This window comes from Lolium rigidum, chromosome 2, assembly GCF_022539505.1.
Source record: "Lolium rigidum isolate FL_2022 chromosome 2, APGP_CSIRO_Lrig_0.1, whole genome shotgun sequence".
Taxonomy (NCBI): Eukaryota; Viridiplantae; Streptophyta; class Magnoliopsida; order Poales; family Poaceae; genus Lolium; species Lolium rigidum.
Genome location: NC_061509.1, coordinates 214,197,846 through 214,217,110, shown reverse-complemented (window position 1 = coordinate 214,217,110; position 19,265 = coordinate 214,197,846). Strand labels below are relative to the sequence as shown.

At 48.6% G+C, this 19,265-nt stretch overlaps 1 pseudogene; it reads left to right on the top strand.

The window, feature by feature from the left end:
• Positions 1 to 3,719: 3,719 nt before the first annotated feature.
• Positions 3,720 to 13,840, top strand: LOC124692916 (annotated as a pseudogene).
• The last annotated feature ends 5,425 nt before the right edge of the window (positions 13,841 to 19,265 follow it).

Here is a 19,265-nt window from a genome sequence, read left to right as displayed (position 1 = left end):
AGAACTTTAAGTAAGAAACATATTGATACAAAGATTATGTTATTCACTGCGGTGTTAATTTTATAAATTGTGAACATATTTTTTCTTAGAATAAAGCGGTGCGTTTATATTAACTAACAGAAACATTCAATACAAGATTGTTTTCAATACTAGCCGGTGGAACACCAAGCAAAACCCTATCAACTTCATTAACACAACCTTCTTTCACTAACACTTGTGCAACACCATTAGCTGATCTTTGTACCGCACGAACCGAAGCTTCATCGAAACCTTGTAGGAGTGCCTTTATTTCATCAATGATAGGTCCATGGAGGGACCTGTCCAGCCCCTCCCGCAGAATCTTCGTTGCAACCCTAGAACTATTCGTTGCACAACCCTCTGAACCTGACGATCCTTTGCAAGCACAAGTCCTTGCCGGCACGCCAGGAGCTCGGCACCTTCAGCGTCAGCAACATGGGAGAAAAAATGGCTAGCTCCGCTTGAAAGTCGCCATGGTGATCTCTAAGGACCCCCCCCCCCCCTTGCCTTTAGACTGACAGAATGCACCATTAATATTTACCTTGTGCCATTGGTGACTTGGACGGAGTGCTCCAGAACCTTAGAGGAAGCTGATGTCTATGCACGCTTCTATTCCTGTAGACAGTGTTGGTCCTCCAAGAGCAGAGGTTCGTAGAACAGCAGCAAGTTTCCCTTGAGTGAATCACCCAAGGTTTATCGAACTCAGGGAGGTAGAGGTCAAAGATATCCCTCTCAAGCAACCCTGCAATTAAGATACAAGAAGTCTCTTGTGTCCCCAACACACCTAATACACTTGTCAGATGTATATGTGCACTAGTTCGGCGAAGAGATAGTTAAATACAAGTAATATGGATGATTATAAGTAGTAATTGCAATCTGAAATAAAAATGGCAGCAAGCGAACATGTAGCAGAACTTGTTGGAAACGGTGTTTCAATGCTTAGAAACAAGGCCTAGGGATCATACTTTCACTAGTGGACACTCTCAACAATGATCACATAATTGAATAAATAAATGCTACTCTCAAACACTCTCTTGTTGGATAACAAACACCATTCATTGTGTAGGGCTGCAAAAGCACACATCAAGCCGGAGTAAACAAGCTCCACAACGTCATAAAGGAATCACACACGATGCGCACACTGTCACCATCACACCGTGGAGAGTGACTCCGGAGTTCATATTAAAGTAACCTCTAGAGTGCATAATAGACAAGAGTAACATCTACATATTCAACTAGATTACAAAGCTCATAATCACATAAAGATCACACCATGGGAGAGAGATGAACCACATAGCTACCGGTAGAGCCCTCAGCCTCGGGGGAGAACTACTCCCTCCTCATCATGGGAGACAACAACAGCGATGAAGATGGTGATGGAGTCGATGGAGATGGCTCCGGGGGCAATTCCCCGTCCCGGCAGGGTGCATAATAGACAAGAGTAACATCTACATATTCAACTAGATTACAAAGCTCATAATCACATAAAGATCACACCATGGGAGAGAGATGAACCACATAGCTACCGGTAGAGCCCTCAGCCTCGGGGGAGAACTACTCCCTCCTCATCATGGGAGATAGCAACGACGATGAAGATGGTGATGGAGTCGATGGAGATGGCTCCGGGGGCAATTCCCCGTCCCGGCAGGGTGCCGAAACAGAGACTTCTGTCCCCCGAATTAGGGTTTTTGGTGGCGGCGGAGCTACGGAACTCTTCTGGAGAAATCGTCGATCCCCTTAGGGTTTTCAGGGCAGGAGCTTAATATAGGCGAAAGGGCGGCGCGAGGGGGTGCTCGAGGGGCCCACCCCATAGGGCGGCGCCGCCCCCCTCCTATCCGCGCCAGTGGATGGGGAGGAGGTCGTGGGCCTCCTCTGGCCTGGCCCTTCTGGCTCCGTGGGTCTTCTGGCGAAATAGAATTTCTGTAATTTTTCTGGATTTTTTCGAGCACTTTGGTTTTTGGACCTTTTCTGCAATAAACAGACATAATAAACAGAAACTGGCACTGTGTCATCTTGTTAATAGGTTAGTCTAATAAATGTCATAATATGATATAAAGTGCATATAAAACATGTAGCTATTGGCATAAAACTAGCATGGAACGTAAGAAATTATAGATAAGTTGGAGACGTATCAGAAGCCGATGGAGCTTTTGCATGAATCCCTTTCCACTCCTCCACAACAACACATGTCTGCAGTGCAATGGACCATCAATATTTCTTGTTTGCCAAAGATTGTACAACATGGTAAGAAACTATGAAGTCTGATACGTTGAGCTCTTGCCGATCCAATCCAGTAGCCACCCTTTTAATTCAGCGTGACATGCCAATCTTTTCGGCGGGGGCTCCCAATCGATGCCCGTATTCAGGAAGGACCATGCCATTGCTGAATGAGGACATGTCCAGAAGTGGTGTACCAAACTCTATGTTATGTCGCACGCTAGATAGAGAACGCCGTCTTTGATTTTCCTATGACTTAGTTCAGTACCTACTGCCATACCATTCTCCACCAGACGCCGACATGGACCTTAGTTTTCCCGGAGACATTAGCTGCCCACAAAGCCAACCATCCTTTTTTGCTATGTACATGTTGAGGATTCAATATTCCCCTTGGTTGATTTCTTTCTTTGAACGGCAAGGTGGTACGCCGATTTTACTGAGAACACACTGGATTTGGTGTGGTTCCAGGCTTGGAAATCTTCAGAACCCGCCCGACCAACTAGGGTGCGGAGGATGTCAGCCACATCAAAAGCATAGAAATGTTCATTTAGCTCTGCTTCATCCCACACACCCCCTCTCAGGCCTAACGAAAGAACTAACTTCCTCCGGGCAACTTTTGAGTGTCCGTCCCAGTGGTTGTGGAGCTCCAGATCGCGGAATCCAGTTGTCATTGCTGACGCTAATTGACTGACCGTTTCGCCAAATCAGACCAGCTTTGAGCGGCTCTCTTCCATATATTGTTCCCTTCCAAGTATACGAGGCACGTTTTCGAACATCCGACTGACATAAAATCACCATGTTTAAAATATCTTGCCCTCAAAACCCTCACACAAAGAGATTCGGGATCTGTGATCATTCTTCATCCCTGTTTGGCACATAATCATGGAAGTCCATTGGACGCCTTATCACCCCACCAAAAATTGGAGGAGATTGAGCTAAGTTGTTTACACATCTTCTTAGAGAGTATAAAAGAACTCATGGTGTAGGCAAGAACAGCTTGCAAGACAGACTTGACGATATTGTGATCTAGAATGCAACTCTTGATAGCATAGGAACATACTCCCTTCATCTCAATGTATAAGATTTTTGAAGTCAAGCAAAGTAAAGTTTAACCAAATTTGGATAAATCTATCAATAAGTATGATGTTCTATAAATAACATATGAAAATATGTTTAACCAAACTTTTATTTAAATTGTTTTAGCCCTATCTAAATTACTTATTAAGGGAAATAATTTGGATCGGGCTGGGTTCTTCCTATGAGACGTTTCTGGGCTAGGTGGCCAGGCCCTCCCCAAACAGTGGGCTGGGTGGGCTAACCAGAGTGACTCCATGGGCCATCAGCCCAATTGATTATATCACGGCCGTAGGGTTACGGCTCGCAGGCCCGTCTCTACCACCACACCCTCAAACAAAAAAAAAACAGAAAGCACCGGGTCCGCCTCGACTGTTCTAGAAGCTAGCCAGCAACGACCAAGGCACGGATTCTGCTCTGCTCTCATAAATAGCGCACCGCCGAATCCCCAACCCAGAACTACCAGGCGCAGATTCGCAATCCACTCGTCGTCGTTCCTTCGCTACGAGTCTCTTCTGATTTCTCCGGTTCATCGATAGTTTGCACTCGTCGCTCCGCGAAGGTACCGATTCCGCCCACTCCGCCGATCCTACTAAGTTCTGATAGTTCGGTTCAGAATGTCAGATACCGCATCCATTCGATTCGGGCGGTTTGGTTGGACCAAAATCTGGGGTATCTAGGGTTTCTGTATGTCCGGGCTGTTCTGATTAGGTCTGGTTCCGTCAGATTGCAAGTTCTGATCAATATCAATGCTTCCTGCAGTTGTGAAATTAGAGTTTTGGTACATCCTTTGTAAGATTGTACTAGATAATTATGTTGTGGCAATCCAATCTAATTTTCAATGTTCTGTGCCAAGTTAGTTTTTCTCTGAACTGGCAGTAACTTTGTTGTTTCGCTAGTTTTTATTTTATATATGTAAAAAAGTATCCAGATAGACAGCTGGACTCCTGCTTGGATCACATATAGTGCAGCCTATCCATGTAAACCTAATTTTAAGACGAATTCTATGGTGCAAAAGCTGGTCTGTGATTTAGTTTTCCATGTCAAATTCTTTTCTTAGAATGAATCCCAGAACTATGAGCATTAGCATTTGTCTTCCCGAAATCTTGCATTATCTTCTAGCAATTTTGCACATGAAATTTTAGTTGAGGGATCACAAGTCTGGTTGTAGATATGCAGTGCAGCAGTAGTCTCATCAACTACACAGCTTGAGGAATCAAGCTAAGAAAATCCTTCGAAACAGTAAACATGTAGTTCTCCAAGCCTGTATATACAACTTCCTATGCATTAGGGGGAGTACATAGAGTCCAACTGCATCTACACATGTTTACTGTTTCATGTGGATCTCTATGTATGTTTTTTTGCTTGTTTACCTGTATTCAAATGTCATACTGAGATGTTTAGTTACAGTTATTTGACATAATCATATGCTTGCATGAAACAGATGCAGACATTTGTGAAGACGCTGACCGGAAAGACTATAACCCTTGAGGTTGAGAGCTCTGATACCATAGACAATGTTAAAGCCAAGATTCAGGATAAGGAGGGTATTCCTCCGGACCAGCAGAGGCTCATATTTGCTGGCAAGCAGCTAGAGGATGGCAGGACATTGTCTGACTACAACATCCAAAAGGAGTCCACCCTCCACCTTGTTCTGCGCCCGAGAGGCGGGATGCAGATCTTTGTCAAGACTCTTACTGGGAAGACCATAACTCTGGAGGTTGAGAGCTCTGACACCATTGATAACGTCAAAGCAAAGATCCAGGACAAGGAGGGCATCCCACCAGACCAGCAGAGACTTATCTTTGCTGGGAAACAGCTTGAAGATGGTCGGACCTTAGCTGATTACAACATACAGAAGGAGTCCACCCTACACCTTGTTCTTCGATTGAGGGGTGGGATGCAGATTTTTGTGAAGACCCTTACTGGGAAGACCATAACCCTGGAGGTTGAGAGCTCTGACACCATTGATAATGTGAAGGCCAAAATCCAGGATAAGGAGGGTATCCCTCCTGACCAGCAGAGGCTTATCTTTGCCGGAAAGCAGCTTGAGGATGGGCGCACATTGGCTGATTATAACATTCAGAAGGAGTCTACTCTTCACTTGGTCCTCCGCCTCCGTGGTGGCATGCAGATTTTTGTGAAGACGCTAACTGGAAAGACCATCACACTTGAAGTGGAGAGCTCTGATACCATAGACAATGTCAAAGCCAAGATCCAGGACAAGGAGGGCATCCCGCCTGATCAGCAGCGACTCATCTTTGCTGGGAAGCAGTTGGAAGATGGGCGTACGCTGGCTGATTACAACATTCAAAAGGAATCCACCCTTCATCTTGTCCTGCGCCTCCGAGGAGGGATGCAAATCTTTGTCAAGACACTAACTGGAAAGACCATCACGCTTGAGGTGGAGAGCTCTGACACCATCGATAATGTGAAGGCCAAGATCCAGGACAAGGAGGGTATTCCTCTAGATCAGCAGAGGCTTATATTTGCTGGGAAGCAGCTGGAGGATGGGCGTACCTTGGCGGATTATAACATCCAAAAGGAGTCCACTCTTCATCTTGTGCTGCGTCTCCGTGGTGGTGGTACTTTGGCAGTTTGATGTCTTTCCAAATAGCATGGTTTCTCTTTCCAGATTGTGGTGGTGCTCTTCCTTTTGCACCTGAGCTTTTCGTTTAGTCATTCTGTAGTTTATGTTGGTGTTGCGGTCAGAAACCCACCGGCGGGCAGCGACGGGCAACACCGTAGAGTCGGGAATCTCCCAGGACTGCGGCTGGCCCTGGTCCCTCCGAGCGACGGCCCGCAAAGCCTTCGGCACGCACGTCCGATGCTGATGCAAGGGCGTGCCACCTGACCTATACCCGGTCGGGAAGGTGTTGGATGATGCCTCGCTTAGTTTCCTGCATGGCATACACGTAAACGTTAAATACGAGCCTCGATCGGCTCTCGGGTTGTCCCGTGAATCGGCTCAAAGAGCCGATCCACCCATGATGCGTACGAGGTGTACGATCAGATGGTGGTCCTGCTTGATCAAGATAAAGCTAAAACGACCTACTACGATTTGGGGTTTTCACCGCATAATCGGAACATCCTACGTGATTGAGCCTCGCGGCCACGCACGGTGATCGTAAACCGACCCTAGACAAGGCCTAAAAACCAACACGAAGTTGATCCTCGGAACATCCTGTCTAGGGCTAGCAAACTACACCCTACGCGCCACTGGATCCTTCAACCCGTTTGTAAGGCCTAACAATGCAGATATTAAACTAATCTTTGAAGAACAAGGAGCAATCATAACGGATCGGATCTACTAAATAACGATCAAGCGGGGTGCCGCCCTTACACCCAAGATAGGTATAAGGGCGGCTAGATGCCTAAGGGTCGCACGACGATAGCATATGATACGATGAACAATGCTAACCCTAAAACATCTATGATAACTACGTTGCTCGCCATCAAAAAGGTTTCAAGCACGAGCAACGCATGAGCGACGAATAAACGTGTGCTGCCTAGATCGCAAGATGCGATCTAGGCAGCATGATGCTTACCCGGAAGAAACCCTCGAGACGGGGGAGTTGGCGATGCGCCTAGATTGGTTTGTGGTGAACGTGATTGTTGTTTATTTCATAAACCCTAGATACATATTTATAGTCCGTAGACTTTCTAACGTGGGAATAACCGGGCACGAGCCCAAACTCTAACTAACCGACACGTATCCTACTATGGTACAGATACACGGGCAAGCTAGCCCAAACTTTGTATACAAGGCCGATTCATGTATTCCTTCTATATATATTCTTCAAGCCCATCTTCAATCGCGGCCCACCTCTGATCCGGTCAAATTCTGGTGATAACACATGCCTCCCTGGTTTTGGAAATGACATTTCCAAAATCATTATGCTCTTCTTTCGTCGGGTCATGTCGTGGCAGAGTAAAACTGCCGCAGAATCTTTCATCATTTCGCCTCGCCTCCTTGGCTTCTCTGCACGAATTGATAGTTTCGGCATCACGTCCTCGAGAACCGTTATGGCATTAAATCTCCACTATCCCCTCTTTATTTATCTGTGCCGAACGGTTCGCCACTTCATCCTCTTGCTCTGTTCTGTCCATCAGTGCCCAAAAAACCCTCTTTCCCTGTAGCAATGTCTTCCTCTTCCTCCATCTCCTCAGGCCTCTCCCTCCAATCACTCGTCGGGTCAGAAGGTGACTTACCTCTGACCGATGGGGAGGACAACCTCGAGTTCCTCATCGAAGGGAAGCTGATGAGCGAGAGCGAAGACGACCTCCACTCCTGGGCGAACCCCACCTCCTCCGACAAGAAGGAGGAAGAACAAGAAGTAGAGGAGAAAGAGGAGGAGGGTGATTCCTCCTCCTCCGCCGGGTATCCGCCGGCGAAGCGCTCCCGCGCGTGGGTGGACAGCGAGAACGATGACGACGACGAGGAAGGAGAGGAAGAGGAGGAGGATGATTCCTCCTCTTCCGCTGGGTATCCGCCGGCGAAGCGCTTCCGCGCTTGGGCGGACAGCGAGGATGATGATGATGACGAGGAAGAAGAGGCTCCGGCCGAGGTCTGGGGCAGCAGCGACGAGGATTTCTCCGGAAGTAGCGGCGGCGACAACTCCGATGCCGACGACGAGGCTAGCGAGGATTAGCAATGTAGGATTTGTAGTCCCTGAGCAATCGGCTCTTCCTTTTGTTCTTCCTTTCTTGAGCAATCGGCTCTTCATTGTAAAAATCCTATTTTATTAATGAAGAAGATATTGCTCAGCTGATTCTGTCCCCTTTTCCAACTTTGCCGATTTGAAGTGAATCAACACATTAGAAGCCGATAGAAGCGCATCGGCCCTTGCCATAAACGCGAGCAAGGCCAACTCTATCGTCTTTTCAAATGGTGATCTGCGACTGGTCCGAAAGAGCAAAACTCAGATCCCCAAATCGCCGCTTGAACAGATCCAACCTACGGCCATATGAACCTCAGATGTCAATCGTGCAGGTTTGCAACTGCAGCGGACCCAAGGGTAACATCGCCCAATGCCCATGCCATGGTCTCCTTCCAGCAACTCTGGTGATCTTCTTCTGCAACAACCCACCACTTCCGAAGAGGTTTACGATGCAGGGTCAGCCGATGACACTCCAATCGGCTTTCAAAAACAGAGTGCCTACCAAATCAGCTGCCCCCCGAGCCTCAGTCAAGGCGAGAACGGCGGTGAAGACATACAGTTCAGACAAATGAACCTGAACTTGAGCGAATCCGAGCAAACGTGCCACCATCGATCACCTTTTCTTCCGTTGAAAGCCGATATCGAAGGCGAAGCATCAATCGGCTTAACCGACAAAGGGTTGGAAGTCCTTGAAGAGAAGGTTCTGGCACCAAATCGGCTCATTGTCGCTGAGGAAGCTCTCACTGTTCACTCCCTCCAGGAATCAGAAGGTGATCCGCGTCTTGAACACGCAGCGAGTAGATCCTGTGTAATTGTGCTAGAGTCGATGGCCGTGCATCGGCTGTACATCATGAAACATCATGAATTTTTTTTTTACGGGCCGATTTTTCTATCGGCCCCCAATGTTTCACTGCACATGTATCGCACATGTTCATCTGATTAGGTGCCCCCCGAGCCGATTCTGCCAGGTATCTGCTGAAATCGGCTCTGTGGTTAGCCAAGGCACTATATGTGAACGTCGGCTCGGTTGAGACCAGTGTTGACTGCTTACAACTCATCAGCCGATGTAAAACCATTGCCCACTAGATCGATGTTGAACCCGGGCAGAGCGCATGGTGAGGATAATTTTGGCCGATTGCTGGAATCGGCCTCCATGTTGAATTGCTCAATGAAGGTTTTGCAATGTTCCTCCATAGATCCTTGGGGCCGATCACTTGGATCGGCATCGCCACGTTTGTCCATAGATGTTGCTCTTGTTACACGGTCAGGCCGGTGGATAAAACCAGCCTAACCCCGTCCTTTGTCACGTCGATGCGCTCGCGAGTCGTCCAAATTGATGCCCGAGAGTGGCTCTTGGCCTGATGTCTCCCAAACGTTCATGCCGGCCGTTGAAATCTCGGCTGAATCATCTGTGTGGACGACTTCTACTTCATCTCCATCCCACTGTATTAGGCATTGGTGCATCGTGGATGGAATGCAACAGTTGGCGTGGATCCAATCTCTCCCTAGCAGGACAACATAAGTGCTCTTGCTGTCGACAATAAAGAACGTCGTAGGGACGGTTTTCCTTCCTACGGTCAGATCCACGTTCAGAACACCTTGTGCGTCAGATGCTTGGCCGTTGAAATCGCTCAGTGTCACATTGGTCTTGATCAGATCCGAGCTAGAGCGTCCCAACCGACGTAGCATGGAGTATGGCATAATGTTGATCGCCGCTCCGGTGTCCACCAAGCATCTTGTTGACAGGCTGCCCATTGATGTAACCTCGCAAGTACGGGGCCTTCGGATGCCCGTAGCTTCTTTCTCGTGGCTTCTCAAAGATGACCGGCCGTGGGCCGCAGATCAAGTTGTGCCACGGGTGCTTCGTCCGATCCTCGGAGCACTAAACTCCGTTGGAAGGATGAACACCATGTTTGTGCCAGCCGATGTCTCATCATCGGCTTTCTTTTGTCCGGGGCGCCACTCTTTCCTTTGTGGCCGACCTTCTTCGTCCAGGGTTCGCTGAATTTTAGCGGCCAGATCAGGCCGCGCCTTCCTCAACGTGTGCAGATATAACCTTTCAGCTTCCTCCAAACCACGTAGTCGCTGAACCCTTCGCTTTTGGGAACGGCTGAGCCCATCAGGGCACCACCTTGGCCGATGATACTTGTCTTCTTCTTCATCATCGTCATCTAGTTCCTCGAGATCTTCTACCCGAGCGGACTCAGCGTGCTTATTCCGAGGCGGGAGAGGCCCTAGACGTTCGAACACGGACACGTTAGCTGCATCCTTCTTCTTTTGTCTAGATTCTGGGCAGTTGCCGATTGTAGGCAATCGGCTCATTCATGAATCCCAGCAGTGTCCGAAGAAGGGGCAGTCCCAGTGCCTATCCACGTCGTCTTGCTCTCTCGACTTTTCCTTGGCGTGGCGCTCATATCTCTCCTCGTCGCGATCATGCCGACGGTGCCTCCTGGCGTCCCTAGCCAGACGATCTCTTCCATCATCGTCGTTGTATCGCCGGCGTTGGTCATATTGACCTACATACTTGTTGAGGAGGTGATCAGAGAGAGGTCGCTGATATCTTACGTTCCTCACTTCTCCCTCTGTGATGTAGCGCTTGCCATCGTGACGGAGCCGATCGCGTGGAGCGGCTTCCTCTGTGTCCTTGCTATGAGAACAGCTGCCCTCATCTCCGTCCTTACCAGAGTGGTGCCCAGGTCCTACCATGTTGATATCGCACGAGAATCCTGGCTGGCACCCTCCATGGTAAGTGCACTCCACCATGTTAACGGCGGGGAAGGGGTGCGTGTCGACCTTCATGGCGTACTGGCTGAAAATTAGCCACCCTTGTTCTATCGCCATTTGGACCTGCTGACGCCACACCCTGCAGTCGTTGGTGGCGTGGGTGAACGTGTTATGCCACTTGCAGTATGGCTTCCGTTCAGCTCCTGCACCGTGGGGATCTTGTGGCCTTCGGGTAACTTTAGCTGCTTCTCCTTGAGTAAGAGGTCGAAAATCTGCTCAGCTTTGGTCACATCGAAGTCAAACCCTTTTGGAGGACCTTGTGGCTTAACCCATTTACAGGACACAGGGCTTGCCCCCCGAGTCCATTCAGCCACTGCTACCTCTTGATCTCCCGCAGCACCTTCATCTTCATCTGCCTCAACCAGGACCACCGCACGCTTGAATTTATCCCGGTAAACATCCGGGTGGCGATGTTCATATGCCGACAGCCTTCGCACCATGTGCGCCGGTGAAGGGTAGTCCGCTTGGGAGGCCACGTCCTTGATCGATGATGAGAGACCCACCACCGCCAACTCGACTGCTTCTTTTTCACTCACATGAACCGAATAGCATCGGTTCCTAACGGTCCTGAAGCGCTGGACGTATTCTGACACTGTTTCCCCGCGCTTCTGACGTACTTGTGCTAGATCGGCGATGCCAGCCTTAGAAGCCTCTGAGTGATACTGAACGTGGAACTGCTCTTCCAACTGCTTCCAAGTCCGGATTGAGTTTGGTGGCAGCGATGTATACCACCCAAAAGCCGATCCTGTGAGGGACTGTGCGAAGAACCTCACGCGCAGCTCGTCTGATGCTGAGATCGTGCCCAGCTGCGCCAAATATCGGCTCACATGCTCGATGGAGCTGGAACCATCTGATCCATTAAACTTGGTGAAATCGGGGAGCCGATATTTGGGTGGTAGCGGGATCAACTCGTACTCGTTGGGGTACGGCTTGGAATAGCCGATTGTCCTCCTTTTCGGCATCATGCCGAACCGGTCTGTCGAGATCGTACAGATCTGATCCGCGGTGATGGCTGCAGGCGTCGAACTCTGAAGATTCGCCGGGGTGGCATACTTTGCCAGCCATGCTTGCTTTTCCAGCTCTGAGCCAACTGCAGGAGCTGAGCTCTGGAGGTTTGTCGGAGTGGCATACTTAGCTAGCCACGTCTGCTTCTCAAGATCTGTTCCCGACGTTCCTCCTGCTGTTCCAGAAGTCCCTGCTGTTGCAGCCTGGTTCGAGAGCGCCCAGTTACTGCAGTCCGGCACGTATGCGCACGTGTATCCGTGCGGGATCTCCTTAGGCGCCTCATGCAAGAATTGGTAGTCACTAGGGTCACCACCGATCTTGTAGACGACGTATGCCGATGAACTCGGCACTTCTGGTGCTGCCAACACGAACGACAGCGGTGGACGGGACTGGAGTGGCATCTCTCCTTGGTGAGTCCCCAGAGCTGGTCCTGACGGAGAGTATTGATGGCTCATGATTTCCTGGATCACGCGCAGAGCGACACGCTCCAAAGTGTTCACCAGGCTCTCAGAATGTCGGTGCAGCGAATGAGCCACCATGAAGTTAATCTCCTGACGCAGAGACCTGGTGCGTTCTTCTGACGGGGTGGACAGGTCCACTCCATCGAGCGCGCCTTCAGATGAGAACCCTTTCCACCTGATGCCATGTGAGCGGGTTCTGTGAAAAGAGCCGATGAGGTCGGCTTCGAGGACTGCTTTGATCTCGTCATGCTTCTTCTTCAGCTCCTCGGTCAGGTCCTCGTACTTGACTGGAGTGCCTTCCGCCATCTCAGATGTAGATGGCGATGCGGTTGGTGTCGAAGATTGTCCTACCGGGCGTGCCAGAATGTGTTGAGGTCAGAAACCCACCGGCGGGCAGCGACGGGCAACACCGTAGAGCCGGGAATCTCCCAGGACTGCGGCTGGCCCTGGTCCCTCCGAGCGACGGCCCGCAAAGCCTTCGGCACGCACGTCCGATGCTGATGCAAGGGCGTGCCACCCGACCTATACCTGGTCAGGAAGGTGTTGGATGATGCCTCGCTTAGTTTCCTGCATGGCATACACGTAAACGTTAAATACGAGCCTCGATCGGCTCTCAGGTTGTCCTGTGAACGGCTCAAAGAGCCGATCCACCCATGATGCGTACGAGGTGTACGATCAGATGGTGGTCCTGCTTGATCAAGATAAACCTAAAACGACCTACTACGATTTGGGGTTTTCACCGCATAATCGGAACATCCTACTCGTGATTGAGCCTGGCGGCCACGCACGGTGATCGTAAACCGACCTTAGACAAGGCCTAAAAACCAACACGAAGTTGATCCTCGGAACATCCTGTCTAGGGCTAGCAAACTACACCCTACGCGCCACTGGATCCTTCAACCCGTTTGTAAGGCCTAACAATGCAGATATTAAACTAATCTTTGAAGAACAAGGAGCAATCATAACGGATCGGATCTACTAAATAACGATCAAGCGGGGTGCCGCCCTTACACCCAAGATAGGTATAAGGGCGGCTAGATGCCTAAGGGTCGCACGACGATAGCATATGATACGATGAACAATGCTAACCCTAAAACATCTATGATAACTACGTTGCTCGCCATCAAAAAGGCTTCAGCACGAGCAACGCATGAGCGACGAATAAACGTGTGCTGCCTAGATCGCAAGATGCGATCTAGGCAGCATGATGCTTACCCGGAAGAAACCCTCGAGACGGGGGAGTTGGCGATGCGCCTAGATTGGTTTGTGGTGAACGTGATTGTTGTTTATTTCATAAACCCTAGATACATATTTATAGTCCGTAGACTTTCTAACGTGGGAATAACCGGGCACGAGCCCAAACTCTAACTAACCGACATGTATCCTACTATGGTACAGATACACGGGCAAGCTAGCCCAAACTTTGTATACAAGGCCGATTCATGTATTCCTTCTATATATATTCTTCAAGCCCATCTTCAATCGCGGCCCACCTCTGATCCGGTCAAATTCTGGTGATAACAGTTGGTACTAGTGTTCAAGGTGTGAATCTGCTTGGTACTCGTTCTTGTGTAACTGAATCTTATATGCTTGTTACTCGTAACTGTGATCTATTTGTCCATCCACATTATTGAGCTTGCTATCCCTTGTCTGCGCCTCAGTGTTCTGCAGCTTAAGCAGTGCCGCTGTTTTTTTTGTTGTCCTCAAATCAGATATTCCTGAACTATTTATCTCTTGGTTTTCAACCTGTATTTCTGTGTTGTGTCAAAGAGCAGCGGTTCTTCAAAATTTGGAATACTCGTGCTATACATTAATTTCCTGGAAGCTATTGAATAGCTTAGCATCTTTCTCGAAAATAAACCCAAACATAGCTAAGCATCTTTCACTTCAGAAAGCTAAATTTCCTGCATTATGTCGCTCTCTAACCAGCTCTTGCAGAAAGAAGGTCCAATAAAGATATGTTTCAGATTAACTTCGTTATTGGCCATACAGGGTTGCTTCATCGTCTAAAAGACTACGTTTCTTAGTTGTCATTCAGTATGAAACAGAGCATGTACGTTTCTTGGTCGCTATTCAGCATGAAAGCGTGCACATTAATGTACGTAGACTAGAAAAACTAATCAGCAGGACCAACTGGGGTGCACATTATTCTCCGTAGGAAAATTAATCCGCACAACCAACTCGAAAGGAACAAGGAGTAGGAACATTCCTTTTGCTGGATGTTTAATCGTTTGGTGGCTGCACGTATTGTCACAGAGGTACAAGCTAATGCTACAACGAATTTATGACACCGAATGTGATTTGTAGTGATTGAGGAAAACACAGATTTTGGTACATCTGAGTGTAGATTCTTGAAAGGTTAGCTTCGACAAAGAATTGTATATTAATCTCCTCCTTTTGACCGTAGAATGTAAAATTATCGCTTGTATATTGTGATATGGTTGTGACGGACAATCTAGGCTCATGACCAACAAAAGCGCCGAGTATTGCACTATTATTGATGGTCGAGTATTTGCTACTCCCTCCGATCTTTTTTAATTAACTTAAATTCAGTACAAAGTTGTACTAAATTCGAGTTAATTAAAAGAAATCGGAGGGAGTAGTTCAGGTGCATGAACTGTATTGCAGGCTGAGGTTATCCTCTTGTTTTTAACTTTCATGCCGAAATTACCTGTTCTGGTTCAGATCATAGTTTCTGATGATGATGCATAGTCTCTCTCTCTCTCTCTCTCAACTTATCTTCATATTTGTTTTTTTGTTGAAACTAGGCAAGACTTGCCATTTCATTGATAAAGAAGAAGATGGCCGGTTAATTAACGGGTAACGGACCAAAAACCGATACAAGTGCACCAATGTCATCGTGGAACACGACGACAATGGGCACAACCACCGACCAACCTGGCCAAAAGCCAACAGTTGGCCACACACGCCAACGGGAGACAGCTCCGACTCAGACGAGGAGCTTCACAAGAGAACTATGCTGGACTTGCGTCGACTGAGAGCTCCACAGCCCACCAGTTGCCGGTCATCGTTGCCGCAGGGACCCTCCGCCGCAGCTCCGACTTCACAGCGACACAGTGAAGCACAAGAGAACCCATCGAACACGCCGGTGACCAGCTAACAGAGCCCGAGCCGCGACCCAAGCTCCGCTCGACGCTTCATCGTTGCCAAACTGCCCGCAGCACCCCCAAGCGAGCCGACTCATCAACCAACCATCCACCGAGCCCAAGTCGAAGCCAACTCCGAGACGATGCCCCCAACGAGGAGAAAGACGTTGAGACGCCTTCATCGTCCGATCCAAGGATCTGAGGTTTCCCTCCGGAGGCAAGACCAGGGGATAAGGAGAGGATCCCTTGGCGACGCTTCCAAGAAAGTTAGCGGCACCCGCGGGCGTCGCCGTCGCCAGTCCTCGGCCAACACCAGGACAAGGATTTCTCCTAGGATCCTCCGCCTCCAACCGCCAAGTCCACCGGCAACGACCTGCAACCGAGCTACCTCCGCCAAGACAGCACCCGCACCACCACCTCGCCGCTGCCGAGCCCCGACAGATCGGGACGACAGCACATCCCCCCAAGCCACCACCTCTCCTGCCAGAGATGCCGCCACCGCCGCACCGCCAGCCCGGCTAGACGCGAGGATCGAGAAGATCCATCTCGCATGAGGCTCCCTGGGCCAAGCCAGCAGCCTCGCCACCCATGTGGCCGAAGACGCTAGCCACCACCTGCAGATCCGCCCGGGGCCGCCGCCCCGACAAACCGCTGCCAGCAGCCGCTGCACGCGCCGCTCCTCCATGGCCAGCAGCCGCTGCCCCGGCCGACCGCGGCGCACCGGCGGGGATCTGGGCATGGAGGACCCAAGATCCGCGCCCAACAAGCCATCGCGCCCCCGAGGCCTCGCTGAACTCGCAGCTCCGCCACGCGAGCAGGAGATGGCCGCCACGCCTGCGCCGGAGCTCCGCCGCGCATCCGCGCCCGCAGAAAACGCCGCCGCCGCGCGAAGTCCCGCCGCCAGCACGTCCTTCCCGACAGGAAAAAGAAATTATCATATTTCTCTAGACCATTCATCACTTGCGGCGTTCAATAATTATCTGTGGTGGCATAATGTGTAATCGCTCGCGTCCAAAACCGGCTTATACCCACGAGGATATATACATATGATAATCCGCTACCAGATTTCAATTATGATAGAGTGTGACTGCAACTTCTATTGGTTAGTCCACAGAGGCTCTGCAAAATGTTTGTGGATCTGGATGGAGTTTGGAGAGCTCCAGCCACCATATGATTCGTCGAAGTAGGGCTCAAATTTTGCCACCCACGTCACCACGACCGTCTACAATGAGAACTTTCTCAACATGATAGTTAAAGGACTGCTATGACCGGAAGACGCTGCCATGAACTCACATGCATGTAGCAAAACCATGAACGCCCGTGCTCCAAGCTCCTCCACGCCTAGAGTGAGTACTGGACGGACATCTTCACTCTCAAATTGGATTTTGATGTTGACGACAAACGGACCAACCATGTTTATTAATTGTATCAATAGGTTTTTGTCCCTTTGAAATGGAAGAAATGATGGGCGGAGACCCCTCAAGGGAAAAAGAGGAAAGATGGAAACAAATTTTAATTCATGAAATGTCATATATTATTTGAGCTGTGGAAAATGACGCACTATTAAGAGAGGACGTGCTTTGGAAACCAAATATTATTTTCTACCACCTTAGGACTATCAATAGATATTCCATTTGAGAGCAACCTCAAAAATCCGCTTTTTACCAAGAAAAAAGTCACACGCCTTCAATGTTGACCCATCCGCCTTCAATGTTGACCCATCCGTGTGAGTTTTTGGACGAAGTTGTTGGCTACTAAATTCGCCAAGAACCATGTCCAAAGAATGATTCGGAAGTCGGCCTACCGACTTCACTTGGAATTGAAGTCGATCCTGAAGTTGGCCCGAAACTCCGGATAGGGGCCCAGAATTCAGTAGTCACTGGCATCGTGTTGAACTTGGTCCAGACTTCCTGTTGATCAGAACTCCATGTTCTTGTTCGGAGGTTGAAGCCAATATCAATTGGACCTACATAAAGAACACTTCTGCCCTAGAAGACTTTAGTAGGGTTCATGCATGGAAAACAAAAATTGTTCTATAGGATGCAATCTACAAGAGAGGATCTAGGTTAATTAACTCACTAAATGAATGCACAGAGCTCGATGAAGACTCTGAACACGGCGATCTCCACACCTAGGATTAATCCTCCTAGGCGCGTGGACTTAATATGCTCCTTGCTCAGGGTGTACAACTTGGCAAAGCAATAGAGCTATGCCATCTAGGGCGCAACGGTGTTGGTGAGAGTGGATCAGCCTTTTGGCGTATGGTCGTGAAGAAACCTTGCACATGAAAGAGGGAGGGAGAAGCCGCATGGGCAATTGGTGTGTCTTTGAGAGAGGTGAGGGATGGATTTATATAGGAGGCCAGGGAAAGGGACCATCTTGGCAGAGGGGTGAGGGTTTGCCGCCACCTCCCCCTGGTCGTCGCGAGCCTCCTCCTCGTGCAGCTCCCACCTCCAAAGTGGTTGGCTAAGGCCCTCACCGAATCCTATCCACCCGCTTCTTGGGCTGACTAGGGGCAGCCCTTCGGGGGGGGGGGCTTAGGGATGTGGTTTTCCTGGCCCAGATGGGCCATCTCCAGTTGAGTAAACATGTTCTCACATCCTTAACCATATTCATTTAATGAACTAATAGAATTATATTTTTAGATCAGTAAATATACAAACACAAACTAGAACCATAAACATAATACATTCATATGTAGAGTTGGTTTTGACTACACCCCGTAAGTTGGCAAAAAAATACCCTCAAGTCCTCCTTCAGTAATCCACTTATGACATTTCTTAGAGTCTGATTTTCCCAAATTGAGAATTAGATATTGCAAACAGAAAGAGTTGGTTTCCGACTAGACTAGGCCTAGTGCTTGTTTTTTCATTTGAAATTGTTTTTACGCAGTGTTCAATAAAAAGAGCATAACTTAGTTCGTTTTCGATGTATGACACTCAAATTGTTCTCAAGAGACATGTACATCTAGTAGTTTTCTATGAGTGGTAATACACTTACCTTTATCACGGTCTAAATCTTATAATATTCATTTAAATGATGATAATATCTCTATGGACCCGATGCTAATCATTAATTATTGCATAGATGTGAAAATCCTTGTTTATATTTACTTATATGCATAAATGGGCATTTTAGAAAGGAAATCAGTGACAATTAAAGAAGAATTACAAGCTAGAAATTTCACCAAATCAACAAGGCCATGAAGACGTATCACAGAAGGTTTAACAATCAGCGGTACTATCACCCCCGCCTGTACCACCTATCGGTGGCTTCACCTCATCAAACCAAGTATTCAGTGTGAAGGCACCTAGGTCATTAGAGACATATAGAGCACCACCGAAAATCTATTCTGACGCCACAAGTCTGATCTCCATCAATGTCGAACCTCTATCGCCACCGCGATCATCTCCATCACCATCCCACTCCTCTCTAAATTGTAATCTTGATTACATCGCAATTGGTGGCATTGAAAGACCGGTACTATTTTATCTATTCAAGATCTTTAATACAATGTTTACGATTGTTGATCCAATCATTTATGAGTAGTCCTCACGGGTTGAGGTGAGGGGCTGAGGCCTAGTCTCTCATCAACAAGTGCACCTTTATATTATCATTGGGATATTATTTATTATGTTATATGGATCCATGTACTAGCGGTTGTCTTTATATCACAATCTCCGGGCTTGTCGGGTACTTAAGTCTTGGGGGGTAATAATGGTATGAAGGTAATGGTAGGTGGTGATTCGCATGCTTCGGTGACAGTGTGGTGAGAGTTGCACATGGTTGAATGTGTACTTGCTATCTAGAGTGTAATGATGACATCACTCATCTTGAGGCTATTTTACATTTACTTAATTATCATTGTTGTTCATCGATGATCGGGGCAAGGGTAGGATAGTAGATCCATGGTGCGTGCTATACGCAGCCTGTGGTGT